The sequence below is a fragment of the Sus scrofa genome, chromosome 14 (assembly GCF_000003025.6).
Source record: "Sus scrofa isolate TJ Tabasco breed Duroc chromosome 14, Sscrofa11.1, whole genome shotgun sequence".
Classification (NCBI taxonomy): Eukaryota; Metazoa; Chordata; class Mammalia; order Artiodactyla; family Suidae; genus Sus; species Sus scrofa.
The window spans coordinates 117,886,784-117,906,823 of NC_010456.5; the positions used below are offsets into that span (position 1 = coordinate 117,886,784).

The following is a 20,040-nucleotide window of genomic DNA, read 5'->3' on the forward strand; positions in this document are numbered from 1 at the left end:
GGTAAATCACTCACTATAAGCAAGCTTGCTGGGCACTTCCCCTCATCACTCTCACAGATACATGGAGAGATCTCCAGAAAAAGAGGGGTCTTGTGAATTGGGTGATTCTCCACAATGTCGAATGTCAAAGGGAAATGACAACAAAGCTATTGTTACCTGAAAACTGTTCAATGATAGAGGTAATCAGACCAGGCTGGAGTAACACACTTCAACTCCCTCCCATCCACACACTTCAGACTGTATCACACCCTCCAACTCACTGCTGAAGCCATCAATCGAGAAGCAAACCTTGCCCATGGGAAGGAATTTTTTTTTTTTTTTTTTTTTTTTTTTTTTGCACAGTCAGTACCAAACCTGTCTACCCCACAACCTGCCAACAGAGCAAATTCATCATCTTCCTTTAGAAAGGAAGGCACAGTTCCAAGAACCAGTATTGTGCACTAAACCCTTCCCGATTCTTATTTCCCATTGAGCCTCATTCTCATAGCTACAAAATGACAATGGTTTGATTCTCAACTGGAGCACTGCATAGGCTGTGTAAAGTGTGTGGCCAGTACAGTCCACAGGTGATGATAAATAAAAGCATGTTTAGTGTTATTGATATCTAACAATAAACACTAATTTTTTTTCAATGTGCCTAGAGCTATGCTAAGCTCTTAATTCAATTAATCAGTGAACAATCATGTAACAATTCAATAAGGTAGGGAATCATTTTACCTACAGGAAAATATTACAGATAAAGATTAAAGACTCCCATTAACAGTATAAAGAGGGTTTCCAGAATTTAGCTGGTTGTTTTTTTCTTTCTTGAGGTTTAAGATCTGCTTTTCTTAAATCCTCACCCCCATTCCTTCATTTTCCAAGTTCTGTTGTCTCTAGTACAAGTGGGTTTTGGTACTTCCAGGAGAACTCCTCAGCCATGTGGGGTAAGAGAGATGGGAGCTGGTGAGCCTCCCAGATAATGGAATACAGTTAGGGCAGGCAGCTGCTTGTGGTCCATTAATCACTCCTGATGTTCTGGGAGACGTGAGATATAATTATAAGCCAGTTAATCCTCTAGTTCATTGGTAGTGTGGTGGGGAAACTGTTAATCAGCATCACAAACATATTTGGAACGAGATTTCCACAGGACAGCTTGGAAAGAGCAGAGATGGGCAGGCCAATTCAATAGGAAAACCACTTATCTGTCACATCTGGAAGCACCCTGGTTAAGTCTTAAATAGACTGTGTAGTAAAGAAGACCTCATAAACAGAAATGGGGGGGGGGAGGGGTCTGGAGAGAGCTTAAGGCTGTTGAGTCAATACAATTGGCCATGTTCCAAGTATTAGAAAAGAGCCAAGAGTTAGGAAGTCAGAGGCTGCTTGAGGAAGGGTGGGTAAGAGGCATTTGTGAGCCTGCTACCTGTCCTTCCTTCATACTTTAATCTGAAACAACACTAATAACCTAATGGAGAAAACGCTGTATCTCTCCAGCTGCATTGAAAACCCGAAGAATGGAAGAAATGCCCCCTCTCTGATGGGGATGGGTTATCAGGACACTGACTTGCACTCTTTTTTCTACCAGAAATCCTTTCACAATTTTTCCCCAGAAACACCACATTTTGTTCACTTTTCATTTTAGTACAGATATAGTGAGTTATCCATTTACCTATTAATTAAATATACAAAAATACTACCCTGACCTCTTTGAGATAACCAGTGTAAGAGGGGTACCAGCCAAAAGCTGAGTGATTCAGCTCTTCTGTATAATGAAGAATACAGATACATGTGCAATTCCAACTGGGCCTCTGCAATATCAAAAAAGGGCTCAGGAATTTGATTAGCAGCAACCAGTCTCCACATGGGGAAGAAGACTCTGCTGCAGCTCATCACCAGGCTTTCTACATCTTCATAGATGTGGAGATAGGTTCTATTCCAGTGTTACTGTAAGGTGTCTTGGAGCATCTTGCTTCAGGGAATTCTTCCAGATAAAAAAATCTTCACACACAATGTTGAGTGGGGTTACTTTTGCGGGAGAAAGCACAGGGAATTGGGCGCTTTGCTCCCCACCAAGAATGTCTCTTTCCACTTATTTTAAAAAAGCACCTCAACTGAACATAGTGAACTGGAATCCCACCCTTCAGCCAACCCTGTACCAGCAGAACCATGCCTTGGTAGGAGAGTGGAGTGAAAACCATGCTTATCATTAGTTAACAGATTAAAAGTTAATCAGGATGCTCCATATAGTGTTTAATCATCTGGAGCTTCACTGTCGATGAGATTTTCCACAGATGAGGCTCAGGGTTCACTGATTAATTGCAAACATCACCTGTAATTTGAGTTTTTTCTTCTCTAAATTGTTTTTGCCTGTCATTGGTAAAGCTCTCATCAATTAAGTCATTCCACATCTGAAGATTATTAAACCACCAATGTGTTTTAGAACTGACTAATAGTTAAAGGGCTAACACTTCTAAGATTGTGACACTTTAAGTACTATACCCAGATAGTTTCATTTACTCCATACAAACTTCCTATGAAACTGACATGATAATCGCTACCCCCCCCTTCAGAGTCATAGTTATCGTAAGGGGCAGAATCAGGGTTTGGGCCCAGACAGTGTGATTCCTAAGCACATATGCTTATACTATGCCATAATATTATACCTGCTAGGGAAAGAGTGACATTAATAGCCTACTCTGGATGCAATTTTTTTTGTTTAATTTAGCCAGTATAAGGAAAAGATATTTGATGCCTTAGTAATAAAAATGCTGAATTTTTAGTCCTTTCATTTTAGACATCAAATACAGGTAGTATTTGAAGTGAGGAGCCAATGCCAGTATACTTCATATTCACACACACACACACACACAATTAGGTTGAGGAGAGAGTTACCAATACTGACATAAGTGAACTTAAATTCCCCAGTCCTCCAAGCCTATAGGTGACCACAGCAAGCTACTCAGGTTGCTGAGCCCAGACAGTCATTGTTTCTCTCTGAGCTCTTTCTGGCTTTCTTTTCTTTTTCCTTTTTCCTTTTTTTTTTTTTTTTTTTTTTTGTTTTGTTTTTTGCTTTTTAGAGCTGCACCACCAGCATATGGAAGTTCCCAGGTTAGGAGTCAAATCAGAGCTACAGCTTCTGGCCTACACCACAGCCACAGCAACACAGCATCTGAGCCGTGTCTGCAATCTACACCACAGATCACAGCAACGTCAGATCCCTGACCCACTAAGCGAGGCCAGGGATCGAACCTGTGCCCTCATGGATACTAGTTGGATTCGTTGCCACTGCACCACAACGAGAACTCCCTTTCTGAGCTCTTTCTATACAACTGTTCACAATGGTGATTTATTTATTTATTTTTTTAAGGAATATATGTATTTTATTTATTTTTAAAATTGTATTTAATTTTTATTTTTTCCATTATAGTTGATTTACAGTGTTCTATCAATTCCTACTATACAGCAAAGTGACCCAGTCATACATATATATATACACATATTCTTTTTCTCACATTATCCTCCATCATGTTCCATTACAAGTGACTAGATATAGTTCCCTGTGCTATACAGCAGGATGTCATTGCCCATCCACTCCAAGTACAATAGTTTGCATCTATTAACCCCAGACTCTCAGTTCATCCCACTCCCTTCCTCTCCTCTTGACAACTGCAAGTCTGTTCTCCAAGTCCATGAGTTTGTTTTCTGTGCAAAGGTTCATTTGTGCCATATATTAGATTCCAGATATAAGTGATATCATGTGGTATTTCTCTTTCTGACTTACTTCATTAGTATGTGAGTTTCTAGTTCCATCCATGTTGCTGCAAATGACATTATTTTGTTCTTTTTTATGGCTGAGTCATAGTCCATTGTGTATATATACCATATCTTTTAAGCCATGCAATGGTGATTTTAACACAAGTAAGAACTACAGCTGTTGCAATTGTCTACAGTTGTAGCTCTAAGACTTTACAGACCTCCTTAGGTAAAACTTCCTCCCTTTTAGCATCTCCTGCGTATCCTCTGCTAAAATATCTAGACTCAGACTACCCAATTCTCATTTTGGTGAAGGAAATCTCTTGAAGAAAAAAAAAAAAAAAACTCAAGTTCTAAAATATTAGGTAGTGCCCTCATCATCTTCCCTTATTGTACTAGGTTCCATTTATAAAGAAGGCCCCCACTATGGAGAATAGTATTGAGGTTCCTTAAAAAACTAAAAACCGAATTTGATGATCCAGCAATCCCACTCCTGGGCACATACCTGGAAAGGATGAAAACTCTAATTCAAAAAGATCCATACACCCCAATATTCACAGCAGCACTACTTACAACAGCCAAGACATGGAAGCAACCCAACAGTCCATCAACAGAGGAATGGATAAAGAAGATGTAGTAGGTAGGTACATACATACATACATACATACATACATACATATGATGGAATATTACTCAGCCATGAAAAATAATGAAATAATGCCATTTGCAGTAACATGGATGGACACAGAAATATTAAGTCAGAGGAAGACAAATATATCACTTATATGTGGAATCTAAAATATTATACAAATGAACTTATTTACAAAACATAAACAGATTCACAGACATAGGAAACAAATTTATGGTTACCAAAGGAGAAATATGGGGGAGAGGAGGGATAAATTAGGAGTTTGGGATTAACAGATACACATCACTATATATAAAATACATAAACAAGGTCCTACTGTATAGCACAAGGACATATATTTAATATCTTGTAATAAACTATAATGGAAAAGAACATGAAAAAGTGCGTACACACATATACACACACATAACTGAATCACTTTCCTATACACCAGAAACACAACACTGTAAATTAACTATACTCCAATTGAAAAAATAAATATAAGTAAGGCTCCCTTTTTGCTGGTATTCAATTAGAAATGAAAGAAATGAAGCTGACGTTCCAACAGATTCGGTAATTGTAGTATGTTCCCATGGCGACACAAGTTGTGTAGAGAGTTGCAGAGTGCATGGGCACACATAGTATCCAAGCTCCTAGCGAGAGGGGAGTGATCTATCAGCAGCCAGCCCTGGTGGCAGTTCGGTAAGAATTAAACCTCTATACTATGTTTGCATTTCTATCTGGCTTCTGGAGCCAAAGAAGCTTGAATAAATATTGGCATATTTTATAAATGAGCTGTGGGAGTAGGGAAATCCACTGTTTTTCTCAGATAAAAATCATTTCCAGGCACAATCATGGAGATTTAATCCTCAAAATACTGAATACTGTCATTCCTACAAAACAAATCATTCAATTGTCTTAACATCCCTTTGAAGTAACACCAGAAAGGACCATTAGTCCCAATTACTTCAGCTCTAGAGGCTAATAGGAGAAACCAAGTCCCAAACAGTATTTTAAAAGAAGGCTCTTTTTCTTTCTTTTCTTTCTTTTTTTTTTTTTTTGTTTTTTTGTTTTTTGCTTTGGAGGACACCTTATTCGTTTCCCCACTTACTTATGGCTAAGTGTACCCTAACAAAGCTATTAGATGGAAAAAGATTTGTTAAAGTACCAAACTGAGCCTCTATAAGCTTTTCTAAATGGAAACATAAAACACACACACACAAAGAAATTTCTCCTAAAGTTGAACATATGAAGGGAGAGAAAAAAAATTAAAAAAAAAAAAAAAAAAAAAACAGCAGGGAAGGGAAAAAAACAGCAGGGAAAGCACTCAGCAAGGTAGTACAAGGAATCCTAGAATCAGGGAGGAGATGTAGCCCTGAATCAGCTGCTTAATAACTATGGTCCCAGGTGAGCTGCTTAAATCCTGTTGTTTTTAACTAGTAAAATGGAGATGAGGGTGAATGGAGAGCCTCCCTGTTAGGGTGGCATGGATTTAATGAAATAACACACATTTAACATTGCCCAGCACATGATACACATTCTAAGTGCAACAAAAGCTACAAAGTTAGTACATCTGTCAGAAATGGGTCATGAACTTGCATGATGTGAACATCAATATGTTCTAATATTTATCATCTATAGGAGGGGAGTTGGCCTCCCAATGGCTGGATCAGTTAAAATATGTATAAAGTCCAGTACTCACTCTACCTTCTAATTCTGCCGACAGGTCAGCAGCAAATGGTTCTTCTTTTGAATAGAGCAGGAAAAAGTCAAAATATGATAGGTATTAGGTCCAGAACGCTAAGATATGCTTAAAGAAATGTCACAAGAGTTTAAGCTAAAAAAAAAGGGCTCATTTACAAGAGTAAAAGATAAATAAACTCCCAAACACGACTAAGTTAAGCGATAGCAAGGTAATCCGAAAAGCAAGGAATAAAAAAGTATATCAAATCTCTTTAAAAAATTTACTGAAAATGCTGGAGTTATAAAATGCTGCTTTCTCGCTTGTTCTATAGAAACTTCTAAAATTAAAATGAGCCAAGAATATTTTAATAGTCTCTAGCATGAGCCAAAGTATCTTACATGTATCTGGTATGATTATTTCCTGGTTCTCAGAATAACAGCTCAGCCTATTTTTCTGGGATTTTTGGAAGTAGCCTTCTTTCTTGTCTGACTCCTTCTTTGGGTTCAGCTGGGAAGCACTGGGTGCCTCTTAGACTCAGCAGCTACCAATTAACCATGTCCTAAGAGCTCAGCAGTTGATCTGTTTTTTAGAGACCTGACAATCCTCCACCACTGCAATCTACGTTAAATAGAACTAAACATCTGACCACCTCAATGGAAGGTTAAAAAGACACCTATCCTTACAGGATTAAGTAAAGTAAGGCTACTTAATACCAACGAAGTCCAGGAAGCCAGTGACAAAGCAATAATGATGACATCCTACAAGGATTCCTAGGCCACTGTGAACACATTAACCGTGTTATACAACAGCCAGCGACTCCATGGACAAACGTGCCCCCCACTTCACAATGTGTGTTGCTTTAACTAATGGCCCATCTTTTTCTCCAGTTTTCTCCCCGCCATGTTCATTTTCTCTGGGTGGCTTAGGTGCAGATCAGTTTTGTTTTATTGACTTAGTTTCACTCCACATTTAACTGTGCCAGATAATAACTGCAGAAATACCTTATGGAACCCAAATCATATAAGCTGAACACAAGGATGGCACATGTGTAGATTCTCCCCTTCATGTATTTGGCCCAAGACTAAGGGATACATTTCTTCCCTGAGCAGATGGGACAGTACAAGTAATAGACCCTCTAACTTTAGAATGTAAAATATATCTTTAGATTAGCAAGACAGGACAAATTCTCATCACTGGCCTTTCTAAATTTAGGCCAGTGACGAGAAATCTCTAAGACTCAACATACTCTTTCATAAACCAATAATAATATTAGCATGTACCTCATAGGGTAACCCTATTAGGGCTCTAGCAAGAATTCAATGAGACATTTAGCATAGTACCTGGCCAAGGGCGAATACCCAGTAAGGATTTGGATGTCAAGTGGCAGTCATCCAAGTTGGAAAGCTTATAGCTTTTAACCCAGCAGATCTACCTCCTGGTATCTATCCCAGAGAAATAATCTCATATGCAGCCCATGGGGTATGTAAAATGCTGTTAATATAATAATCATTCGCTGTAACAAAGATAACTCAAGTAACTTAAAAGCTCATTAATGGTAAAATTATGAAATAATCAATATTATAGTTCTCCGTGTAATACCATGCAACAGTTGAAAAAACAGATCCCAACATTTTTGGGGAGGAAAAATGCAAGTTCAGAGCAAATGTGTAGTATGATATAATTTGTATGTAGGGGGGGAAAACCCACTAAAATACAATATACTTTACCACATGTATTCCTACATGATCATTTATGCAGGAGAGCACATGGTCCTATTGAAAGCAAAGAGAAGCAGCCACAGAACTCTGGTTAATGCCATCCCTGGAAAGCAGCTCTCTCCTTCTGCTGTGGGTTAAGCATTTTGTGACTGGTAGCTAACTGACACCTTCTGCAAGACGCTGGCCGAGAATGACATCCATTTACAGAAATGTGGAGAGAAACTGAAGCTGGGAAGGGAGATCTCTTGAAGACTAAAGCACTGGGATCCTCCAGAGGGCTTGAAGCTAGGGCTACCCCCTTGACACTGCAGTTCAAAAGCAGTAATTTCCCTCTCTATGAAGTCAGTTTGAGTTCCATTTGTGTTTTTCATTTGCAAATGAAACACACTCAAACTCCAGGCTCATTTCTCCTTCCCCTCCACCAAGGTTTTTTAAATATTTTTAGCCCTATATTCAAATAGAATTTTACATAAAAGCCCAGAATGTAAATCCAGCTATTCAGTGAAAAGTGAAGAGGAGTGAGATCACAGCCCTCGGAAGCCTAAGCCAGCTGGGCTGGGACACTGTGTCTCAAAACGGACTTTCAGAGTATGTATCTCCTGTTCCAGAGACAAACCAATCAAACTTTCAGTGCCTCAATTTCTTTATCACAAATGGGAAAAAAAATTATGTTTCCTATCTATCTACCTATTAGGTTTGATAAGAAGAAGATAACAGCTCTTAAGTCACTTTGGGGGGAATGAAAAACTTCTAAAAATTTAAATCCTTGTTGTAGTATCAAGTTTGAGTTCACAATATTCATTAACCTTAAAATGCACCATCTCAAGCAAAGAGATGACAGTCTTCACAATTTAGCAATGCTATCAACTACAAAGCACAGCAAACTATAAACTCCAAGGCACATCTTCTGTAATTAGGCTTGGAACAACCACCCAAAATAAAGGGTGCTAGCAAGCCAGATAGCCACAGGCCTCCCACGGACTGTGGTTTAGAATGTGTACCTATAGATTTCACCACTGTCATTGAATCTGTTGTCATCGTTTCTGGCCTTGTACTGGGGAAAAATGATCCAATCACTCAACCAAAACAAGAACTATGAATAAGAAGAATGCTTGGCTTTCATTGGCAGAAGGGGTATGATATTTACCAACTTCTAAAATAAAGACCTCAAGGAGCCCCACACAATCTAGAATTATCAAGAGCCATGGAGATCACCTAGAACCAGGCTGGCAGATAATTTTTCTCTCTGTTGCTAACTCAGATTTGTTCCAATGAATGTTTTTTGAGGCCATTCTGTAAACAGGTTAGGAGGTCTCTGGAGAAAGAGAACCAAGAACGGCTTTCTTAAGTCGTTTTTTGGCTTAAGTCATCTTGGGATCTAAGCCTGGCCACAATGTTTGCCCTAAATGGGTCTCAGGAAATACTGATCTTAAGGGAACAAAGGAAAGCAGGAACAGAAAAAAGGCACACAATAGTTCAGTGATAAAGCTGGGTCCTAGGTTCTCCTCAAGGGATATACATAATAATATATATCTTTGAGTTCTGTAGGCACTAAGGCCCCCAACCAGATGGAGGATGGATGATGCTGCTGACCCTCATGACTTTAATCTACTACCGCTTCGACTCTGCGGACCTTTTACCCAATTCTGTGATGAATTTTCCTTGCTTACGCCCCTTCATGAATATGCATGTACCCTTAGCTTAAAACGTACCCAGTTTTGCAGTTCAAGAGACACTGCTTTGGGAAGATCCCTGGTGTTCTCTTTCCTTGCTGCAAGTAATAATAAATCCTTCCTTCTCCTGATCTTTGGCTTGGTTGTGCCTTTTGGCTCAATACCCACCAGGAGACAAACCCAGTATTCAGTTAACAATCCTAGTACAGTGTGAATGTGTTACAACAGACCAGCAGTACCTGCTTTTTGCATGAGAAAGGAGAGCTAGAGCTCTCATGGTGCGATAGGAAATTCTTGATTTAGCTCCGACTACCAGTCTGCCATTAGAGAAGTGATAATTGACCCCCAAACACCAGTGCAGCTGGATGGGCATGAACTCTATGTTGGAAATTCTAAGGCTATTTCAAAATAAAATGCATCTGTTCAAGAATTTAAGCTGGATGTTCCAACTTATATTATTCCAAAGATTCCAGGCATCTAATGAATTCATCTTCTGTCACCCTTCAAATATAGAATTAAATTAAGCATAGAAACCTTTCCCAGGGGGAAAAAAAAAATCCTCCAAGATAAGTCAATCTGATAGACAAAAACTATTTCCAGGGAAATATTGAGATGTCTGGATCCTCAGCCATTAAAATCCAGTTCCGGCAAAGAGCTAGACAGCATCTAAGGAGAAGGACTAAGCTTTTATTCAGGTCCTCAGGGAGGAAGATTTAGTATTAGTAATGGGTAGCTTAATAGGTCTTTTCTATCACAAGTTTTTATTCAGCCTGAGGGTTACATATTGAAAAGTGTTGATTTTGCCATGTGAATGGTTCATGTTCTCTCTTGCCAGATGAAATGATGCTCTTTCCATGAAGACATATGGGAAACAGAAATAGCTGTATGTATGAGTTTATAGGAAGAATAGCTCTCCAAATACATGAAGCAATAAAGTCTTTCTGGTTTTCTTTAAAATTATTAAATATTTAAATTATTAAAGAAATTTTATTGTTAAAATTATTAACACGTTAACAAGTCTTTCTTAGCTAGTGCTGGGCTGCTCCTCCTCCTTCCATAGCCTGAAGGCTTGTTAAGTGTTCAATGTTCTTTCATTGTCTGAAAATGCTTCTGTTAGCAGAGCTTTCAAAGGCACCCCCCTCACTGCCAAAATCGGTCCCATCTTAATTCTTTCAGTCTCATGTTTCACCCTCTGGCCCAGCCTTTCCTTAGGAAACTATATGCTTACCAGAGTCAGTAATTATAAATATATATAAAATATATGATATTTGTGATTTATATTTTTCATTGTTGAATATCAACCTACCTACTAGAGTAAAAACTCCATGAGGGAAGACCTATGTCTCTGGTTCAGTAAACATTCAAAGAATTGAACTACACTGTCCTTCCCAAAGCTCCGCTTGTTTCTGTCTCTGGATCTTTGACAATGTGTCTGCCTTAGACTATGAATTCCATAAACGTAGAGATTATGTAGCTTGTCCATTTTTATAGTCTCTCAACTAAACACCTATACCTTTCCCACATCAGCTTCTCTACCCTTTTTCATGCCAAAAACAGATCACCTGCAATAGTCAATGTTGGTTCCTTTCTAGTTTTTTCTTCTCTCTTTTACTGGAAAAAAAAAATTAAATAAAAGACCTGCGATGGAGAACTGTTTATAGCGAAGGAGATCTCCCATTTCCAACGGTTTGCTTACAGTATTTCTCCGGTGACTTGCACTTTGCCTTTGCTTTGAATCTTGATATTACCTAACCCAAATACATGCCTGGCTATGACCTTATTAAAAAAAAAAAATCAATCAAAGGAAAGAAAGAAATCAAGATATCCCCACACTGCATGCCTAACATTTGCTAGATTCTGTGTTTAGCCTTAAGGATTAAGAATATTAACAAATATATGAATAAACAAGCAAATACACATACACACACACATATATATATACACAAAAAACAAACATAAGAAAAATACGGCCCATAAGAAATTAGCCTTGTAATTTTTAAAATAAATAAATAAGAAATAAGCCATGCTTTTAAGAAATGAGCTTTCTAACTTGTAAGGGAAAAGCCATGCCAACTAAGGAATGTCACTTGCTACCCAGTTCTACAGGGATTGAATCATTAGTCATTGCAATTGCTAACCTATGGTGTACCTTGAAAAGACTGAAAATAAGGCACTCTGTGCTCTGGGAAAACTGGCAGCAAAGGCCCTCAGACAGATATTTTTAGAGAAATTTTTATGACCCTAGATTCTTGTATCTTCCCATTCTTAGAAAAGCAAAAAAATATTAAATGAGTTATCGTGACCAGCAGCAACCTTCTACCAAGACATCCTTGACTAAAGGCTTGTACTCCTTTACCAAAATCATATATATATATGCCTATATATATGTATTTTTCTTATGTTTGTTTTTTGTGTATATATATATATATATGCCTTTCCTTCTATCTCTTTTGACACAGTTCCTGAGAGATCTGAGAGGCTGTCTCCTATGCTACAATCCTCGGTAAGTCCCCAAATAAAACTGAACTCACAGCTCTCATGCTGTGTGTGTGTCTTTAAGTTGATAGTCCCAAATAAAGAGATGCAATAATGTGTCATGAGTGGTGTATCTGACATGTGGGCAGGGCATGAAAAGGAGGTGCCAATTTTATATTACGGGCTCCCTAGGAGCTTTAGTGAGGGGATGGCATTTGATGTGAGTTTGTAGGAATACATATGAAACTGACAGCCTGGGAAAGAAAGGAATTTAGACCCAAAGAGAGGATGGCTTACCTGAATAACTTCATGTATGTCATCAGGGCTAGAGAAAGAAATGCCAGGCCCTGTTAGAAGCTGGACCATACTATGAAGGATAGTTAATGCCAGGTTAAAGAGCTGGGCTTTATTCTGTGATGGAGAACTACTGGAGGACCCACAAGAGATATTTGATAGAACAGTGGCTATGAGCTTAAGTTTGCATGAGAGTTACATGCCTTAAACATGGAGATTCTGATCCAAAATATCTTATTCAATTAAACGGGGCAAAGAAATTTGAAATTTCATTAAAAGGGACCTCGTTAACTGGCCTGGGTGATTCTCACATGAGTAGTGAGGCCCCTATTTTTCCTAAATTCACTGCAAATAGAAGACTGCAGCTGCCACTACTGACGGGAATGAAAAGGTCAATAAAATGAAACTGACCTTTCCCCAAGTGTACACATGGGAGGTATTTTCAAAGCATGCAATATCTGACTTGAAGCCCATATCTGCAGAGTTTTATGGGGCATGGACAACTTTAGGCCCGGTCATGCATAACAGTTTTCAATTCAGTTTATCATCAATTCTCCACAATTAGGAAGAAGGACCAACTTACCCTTTAGGTATAACATGCAGAGTTCCTAAGACTCATACTAGTTTTAAGGAACCAGAGCAATGTTTTAATTTACTTTAAAATCTAAAGCAAAAAATACAAATGTTAGCTCAAAGAAAATGTTCAAATAAATAACATTATATATTTTCCTTTATACTAATTCAGTCATGAAATATAATTGCAATATGTTTTTCTAGGGAAAGAGACCCCAAAGGCAAACTGACAAAAGCCCATAAAAATAACATGCGGCCGAGAAAAAGAGGGTGAGAAAATGCAAAAGGATTAAAAACTCTTTACACTGGGCACCGGCAAATACGTCTCCTGTACATCAGGGTGTGTGAAAGAAGACATTTATGATGCCAGCAAAGAATGTGAAAAAGAGAAAGGATTTGATTCCAGGAAAGAGACTGTCTGACTTTCTAAATCCATGCGTTAATTGCTGGGATTTAAAAATCTTTCCAGAAAATTCAATCTTCAATTAGGATCAATATCCCTTGAGGACTCACCACATTCTGGACAACGATTCCGAGTAGAGGGTGCAAGAAAGAGCATGAAGCAAAGAAAACATGGGGTCTCTCAAACAGTCCCTAAACCATGAATGGTGGCTATGTATTTGAATTTCATAAGGTTTCTGGAAAAGGCCCATCTGGCATTCAATTTTATTTTAGACAGAACCCAGATGTCAGCAGAACAAGTAGTTAAAAAACAAAGCAAAACAAAACTATTGTCAGTGGCGTCAATAAACTTAGATGATTAGTTTGCAGTTCTTTCCACTCTGAAATTGTCTGTACACCATTGATGGGTCATTACTTTGTTACCATTGCTTTGATTAACTCACCTTTCTGCCTGAAACTTTATTATTAGGAACTGTCTACATTTTAAATAATGAAAATGTATTACTCTGAAAATAAGGAAACGTGTTTTAAATACATATTTTTTAAGTGGCTCTTATATTCAAATTTCTCACTTTCGCATTTGAAGCCCTTCAAAATTTGGCAATACGGGAACACTACAGTGCTCTCTCAATAGCATCCCACTCTCTCCCTGCACTTGAGCCAAAATGGACCATGTGTTACTTCAGGGCATTGCCAGTATTTTCCCAATGTCATGTCCTCATACAGGTTTCCTGTGAATGGAGTCCCATCCCTACCTGGGCCCACCTCCCACACCCTTCTTCTGAGGAGACTTTACAGTTACTGCTCCCTAGGTGGTCCCTTTCACTTTTTTCAAAGCCCCGTGATACTGTTCTGCATCTCTCCCATTAACTTGAATATTTTCAACATTATGGTTTAGCTATGTTTTTGCATTTCCTATCTCCCTCATTAGATTGAAAGTGCATTACAGGGAATGGGCTTTTAGCACAAAGCATTGCATATAATTGGTGCTCAGGAATGCCCAGTAAGTTCCTTAGTAACACCACAAATAACCTTAGAATACCATCTCACTATCTTTCTACTTACTCTGCCTTTCTTCTACTTAACACTACTTGAAATAATATACCTTACATTAATTTGTTAATTTGTCTCTCAATTAGGGTGTAAGCCCCATGACAGCAGGAACCTGCCCTTTTATTCACTGATGTATCTCCAGTGCCTAGGATCTTGCCTTGGATATATTTGCAATGCAAATGTGTTTGAAAGAATTAATAACTGATAGGTACTTATAAATAAATATATTATGGGGCATGTGAAGATGGAAAATGTCCCATGACCTTCAGAATGGAGCTGTCTCTACAACATTTAGTCTTACGACTAAATATGAGTTAACTGCAACTTTTCACAGCCATTCAGATTGTAGGTGAGAATTTCTGGATGGAATAAAAAAGTGATCTGAAGTAAGCCTAAATGAAAGGCCACAGAAGGGACACAGCAAACGAGAGAATGGCTTTTATGAAGGACAAAGCCACACAAAAAGGCCATGTTTAATGATGTACCAGAGACTCTGTGTTTGAAAACCTCATATAAAGGACTCTCGGAGAAAGCAATACAAATCATAAACCGGTTATTATCTTATTTAACCCAATGCAGATCACACACTTGAGGTGTTTTCGAAGTTTGTGGATATAAAGTCCGTTGAGTCACAGAGCCATATCCATGCAAAGAAAAACAGATCGACTAATAAACTACACCAACTTCCAGCCTTTGATAAGATGAGGACACTGATAGTTCTCAACCTATATAGCGTGGGCACTGGTAGTGGGCACAGCCAAGGGATTCCCATTTGTAAACTGAACAAACACCTACTGAGTTACTACTGGTGTCGGGGCTCAGATGGGCACTGGGTACACAATTAAAGTCCGCACGGAATTTACCACCTAGATGCTCAGTGAACTCTCCTCTCCCTGAGTTCTCTAGGCATCCAAACCACAGAATGCAAAGGCACCAACATCAAAAGGGGGTGCTGAGACAGGTGCAGGGGATAAACAACCAACCCAGGGAGTAAGCTCTGCTGGTTGAACCCCAAAAAACAGCCCTCTATGGTAGGTGCTAAAACATACTCATTTTTACATTTTTGTGAATAGGAAATTCCATCTTCTACAACATAAGAAAACTTTCCCCTTTGTTTTTTTCCTAAGCATTGAAGTTTATCTTTAATGTATTATTCAAGTTGGGCAATGATTAATTAATCAGAACCCTTTTGTACTGGGAGAAGAGAACCAGGCTCTTGGCTAAATAACACCAGATGTTCCAAGTTAGAGTCTGTCAAGATGATGACAGTGTCAAACATTATTGTTAATTATGCAGTAAAACTTACAAGAGGTTAGAAATGAATCTGGAATTTTAAGGAAAAAAAATTCCAGTACTTTTGGCAGATACATAATGCCCCTAAACTTCCAGCTCTGGATGATGGCTTGTAGGCAGAAAGAATGATCAGTAAACAAATGTAACATGCCTCACTTTAAAATTCTGGCTTCCAGCCTATTTAATAAGGGATATTAGTGTATGAAATTGGGTTTGCTGTTCCACAAGTACACATTTCTCCCAAGAGTTTCAGGGAACCAGGCCCATGAGCACATGCTCCTGTGAGAACAGGCCTAATCAACCAAAATTCTTAACTTTGAAAAACTAGCCTAAGGGAGAGATTTAGCCAAAACAAATACATTCGTTAGTTCATCTTGCTGAATCTCAGATATTCCTAGATTTGGCTCAATAACTGATGCTTACCTATAAGGGTCAATTCTTTTATTCCGCAGCTCATCATCCAGGGCTGACAGGTTTTCAGACAAAAAACGTTCACTTTTAAACACTTGATGCGACATACAAGTCGATTTAATAAGAACAGGAATATAGGCTTCAGCCAAAAGGAAAATTCCATTTCCACAATCAGAAGAGGTAGATTCCTGTGAGGAGAAGACTCTGGGACACTGCTTTCTGATTTTGAAGGAAGTATTTTGGTTGCAGGGGAGAAAACCTGGTGATAAAAATGCCACCCCACTTAGGTTTTATTTCTGGAATATTCTAGTCACACTAAATGAAAGTAGATGCAAATCACTTTTAGTGGACCTCTCCTCGAAACCTCGCTTTTAGTGGATCTCTGCCAGGAGTTCATTTTGTCAGCAGCTGGACCAAAGCTTCCTTGTGTATCCAAGAAATGGAACAGTCCATCCTGACAACTTGGAAGAAATGTGACTGGGTAGTTTCTTTCTAGAACCAAAAGCACCACACAGAACAACTTAGGAACCAGATCATGAGAAAAGTTTTGCAGGCTAGAGAGCAGAAAATCCCTATTATGCCAAAGAAGAGCTGGTGAATTTTTCCAGGACTCAGGCCTTATCCTTCCCTCCACATCTTTACAACAATTTCAGTGAGCTGTCCTTATTCATTCATATGTCCTCTCAGTTTTTCATTCATTAAACCGTTTAATATATACCCTGTGGCAGGTTCTACTTCCTTTCTTCCTTTGCTTCCTCCCTCCCTTCCTTTCTCCCTTCCTTTCTTCTTCCCTTCTTCCTTCTCTGCCACACATAACCACTGAGGACCTATTATAGATCAGTTTTAGGTATGTGGCATATGACAACAAGCAAGAAGTCAAGAATACTGTTCTCAAAGAGCTTATAGTTTAATGGATGGCAGCACACACGTGAAATGAAATAGTAAAGAAGAAAATGTCACACTTTAGCTACTCTTGTCTTATGAGGATAACAAAACAAGGCATAGTGATGGAGAGTGTCTGAAGATAGGGTAATACTTCAGACCTTTCCAAAGAGCTAAAATCCCTGAAAATCTCAGGGGATGGCAGAGTAATAGTCAACTGCCCTGGCCCTAAGCTCTGAGCCATCTGGCATGTTGAAGATATAGAAATTTCAGTTCAGGGTTAGGGTATCGGGAAAAAAAATTACAAGAAGCTCAGAGACCAGTACAGAGGTTCCTAGTGCATTTCTCCTTTTCAACACCCTCAGGTACCTGATGAAAACCAGACACTCTCCCCAGAAAACACCCAAACATACATTCACAACACTCACAGACACACACTAAAGATCTGGTAAACTTATTTCGGGGTTAATGCATCCATTGATGCCCATTTATCTATCTATTGGAGACTCATAGACTCTCGATATAGCAGAAGAAGGAACGACTTTGGGGTTTATGATGCTGCCCTTAAAATCTGACTTAACCAATTCATACTGAGGTGCACATTTGTGCCAAGCATTTTCAGATACATCACTAATTTAATATTTACAGGAGGAACTGAGAATCCCAGAGATGCAGAATTGCTTTAACAACATTAAACTAAATGGACTTTTATGTTCTAGCCCCTGCCTGGGCTTGCAGCTTTTTTTTTTTTTTTCCCATTCATACTTCAATTGTTGCTTCCAACGCCTACATGATTTAGTGTCATCAGCAGGTGTCATTAGCAAGCTGCTTATCAAGCTCTTCCAGGTCATTAATGGAGCTGTTAAATATCCCAGGTCCTCACCCACCTCTGAGGAGGCCTACTGGTTACAGAGACTCATTTATCACTTCTTAGCAGCTGGGAATCTAGGGACAACCTCAGACATGATGATAACATTTTAGGCCAGATCAAGAATCATTTTCAAATTTCAAGATCTGTCCAACCAACTGCAACTCAGTTAATCAAATAAAAAAGGTTAGGTACATTTCTTCTAAGGAAAGTGACCATATATATTATCAATTAACCAGGATGTTTTTGAAAGGGGCTCTATGAATAAAGACCCATGATAATAGAAAAAAAGTGAAATCCTCCAGGGCAAGGAAGCACATAGAGTTGCCTTAGTTTCCTGCATCTTCAGATTCAAGTAAGACTTACTGAGCACCAAGTATTTGGCAGGTATAAATGTATATACATATATACATAGATATTTTATATTGCACCTTCTTAAAGGATAACATAAAGACAAAAATTTAATGCCAGACTCCCAAGTCATAGATTTTTGAGAACAACAGTACCACAGAAATCCTAAATCTGCTCCTAGCCTCCCATGAATTTGTTTCTATCTTCTTCTCACTTCTCTCCCATGAATTCTTTTCCTGCTCCTTGTCAACTTCAATTCTACAATGGGAATTTTTTCTCATCAAGTTTTGTGGATTATAACCTAACGGAATAAGCACTTTTTAGAACATTAGCGATATGAAAAATCTTGACATCAACTGTTGCAGAAAATGGTCTCCCCACCCCACTGAACTTCACAGAAAACTCAGAGCCAACAAAGGAACCTGACCCTCTCCCCTTCTCAGCATTTTTACTAACACTGTGTGGCTTGCTATTACTTTAAGGACATAATCAGCACAAAGCAGGAATCAACGACTTTCCAGGTGAGGCAAAATTATGAGGCAGGAATGTATCTCACTTGGGAATATATTTCCTATGCGTAAATTAAAAGCCTACAGGGAAAAACCCACTGCTTTCCCTCACCTAAAAGCCACTCAATCATTCACTCAAATGCTTAAGAAACTTTGTTTCAAGCCAAAATCTATTTAAAATCTTTGTGATTTCCACTGGTAGAAGACTAATCCATTATTCATTCCAAACACGTATCCCCACGTAAGTTTTAAAATGAGTACTTCCAAGGAAATCTTTACACATTTAAAGATTTATTGTTCTGAGATAAGAACAGTTTGCAACAGACTTTTGACACTACTCAAAATCTTTAAAATCTTTATTTCTTAAAAAAAAAAATTTACAGGTCACCTTTTGCCACAGGTAAATGAAATCAGTCAGGCAAAAGTTAAGTAGGTAGTCAAATATGAAATGCAGAGTGAACCAAATAGGAATATTTATTCTTTACCATTTGTGTATGTTTCTCCTTGAATCAGAAAAAACATTTGTAACCCATTCAAAAAGTCACTTCAACGGGAAAAGAAGGCTGATATGCAACCCAGAAGAGCTATACTGTTTGAAACATACCCATGGATAAGTAATACAAGGTCTTTCTGCTGAGTTCTCTGAAAATGCTTGTCAAAATCTACCTGGGCAAAGGAAGAGGCAAATCAAATGATTAAAAGTCAAAATGGCTGTATTAAAAGCACAAGGAAGCAGAAACCCTGTGTTTCATCAAGATTTTGGTTTCTTCCCATCAACTGCCAGGAGTGTGCACAGGTATCTTCAATCACACAAGCTGACCTCCTGCTGCATCTAAGCTGTCCCCATTTAGGAAATGCACATACCTGTTTGGCAAAGAGCATTTCTATAGAGACCCTATAGTGTGCAGTCACTATTCGCGTTAGTAGTTCTCACTTTAGAATCCTCTAGAGGAGTCAAAAATACATCCCAAACTGATTCCAACTTAACTGACCCGGAGTAGGCACAGCTATCAAACTTTTGAGGGCCCCCAGGTGATGTTGATATGCATCAAGCATTGAAGACCCCTGATTTGGGTGCTATGTCCACAACAAATAGGTGGCAAAGGATAAGGGCTACGGTGCAGAAATGGGAAATAGGCAGTGGAAACCTTCACAACAGGGAAAGTGCACGTGGCAAGGGAGCAGTGTCTTAAAAATTTTAACTTCACTATGTCCACTGTGATAAGTAGTGAGGCTGCACTGATGAATAGAACCAGCCATGGGCCTTGAGCCAATGCAGGATTCTAACTGCAACAACTTTTGTAAAAGAAAAGGTGCCTAGAACTGTAAGAGCAGGCCACTGGGGCTTTTGTTGGCAGATTTTATCAGGAAGTTGCAGCCCTGATCTGAAGACGGAGGAGAAATACACCAGGTGAAGAGGGGAGGACTGCAGGCAGATCAGCACAGATGCGGTACCTGTGCGACAGAAATCAGCTGGGCACATTCAGTGGACAG

General features: G+C 38.8%; 1 protein-coding gene across 1 annotated transcript in view; it reads right to left on the reverse strand.

The window, feature by feature from the left end:
* SORCS1 (sortilin related VPS10 domain containing receptor 1) overlaps window positions 1-20,040 on the reverse strand; it is a 529,669-nt gene that overhangs the window by 406,967 nt on the left and 102,662 nt on the right.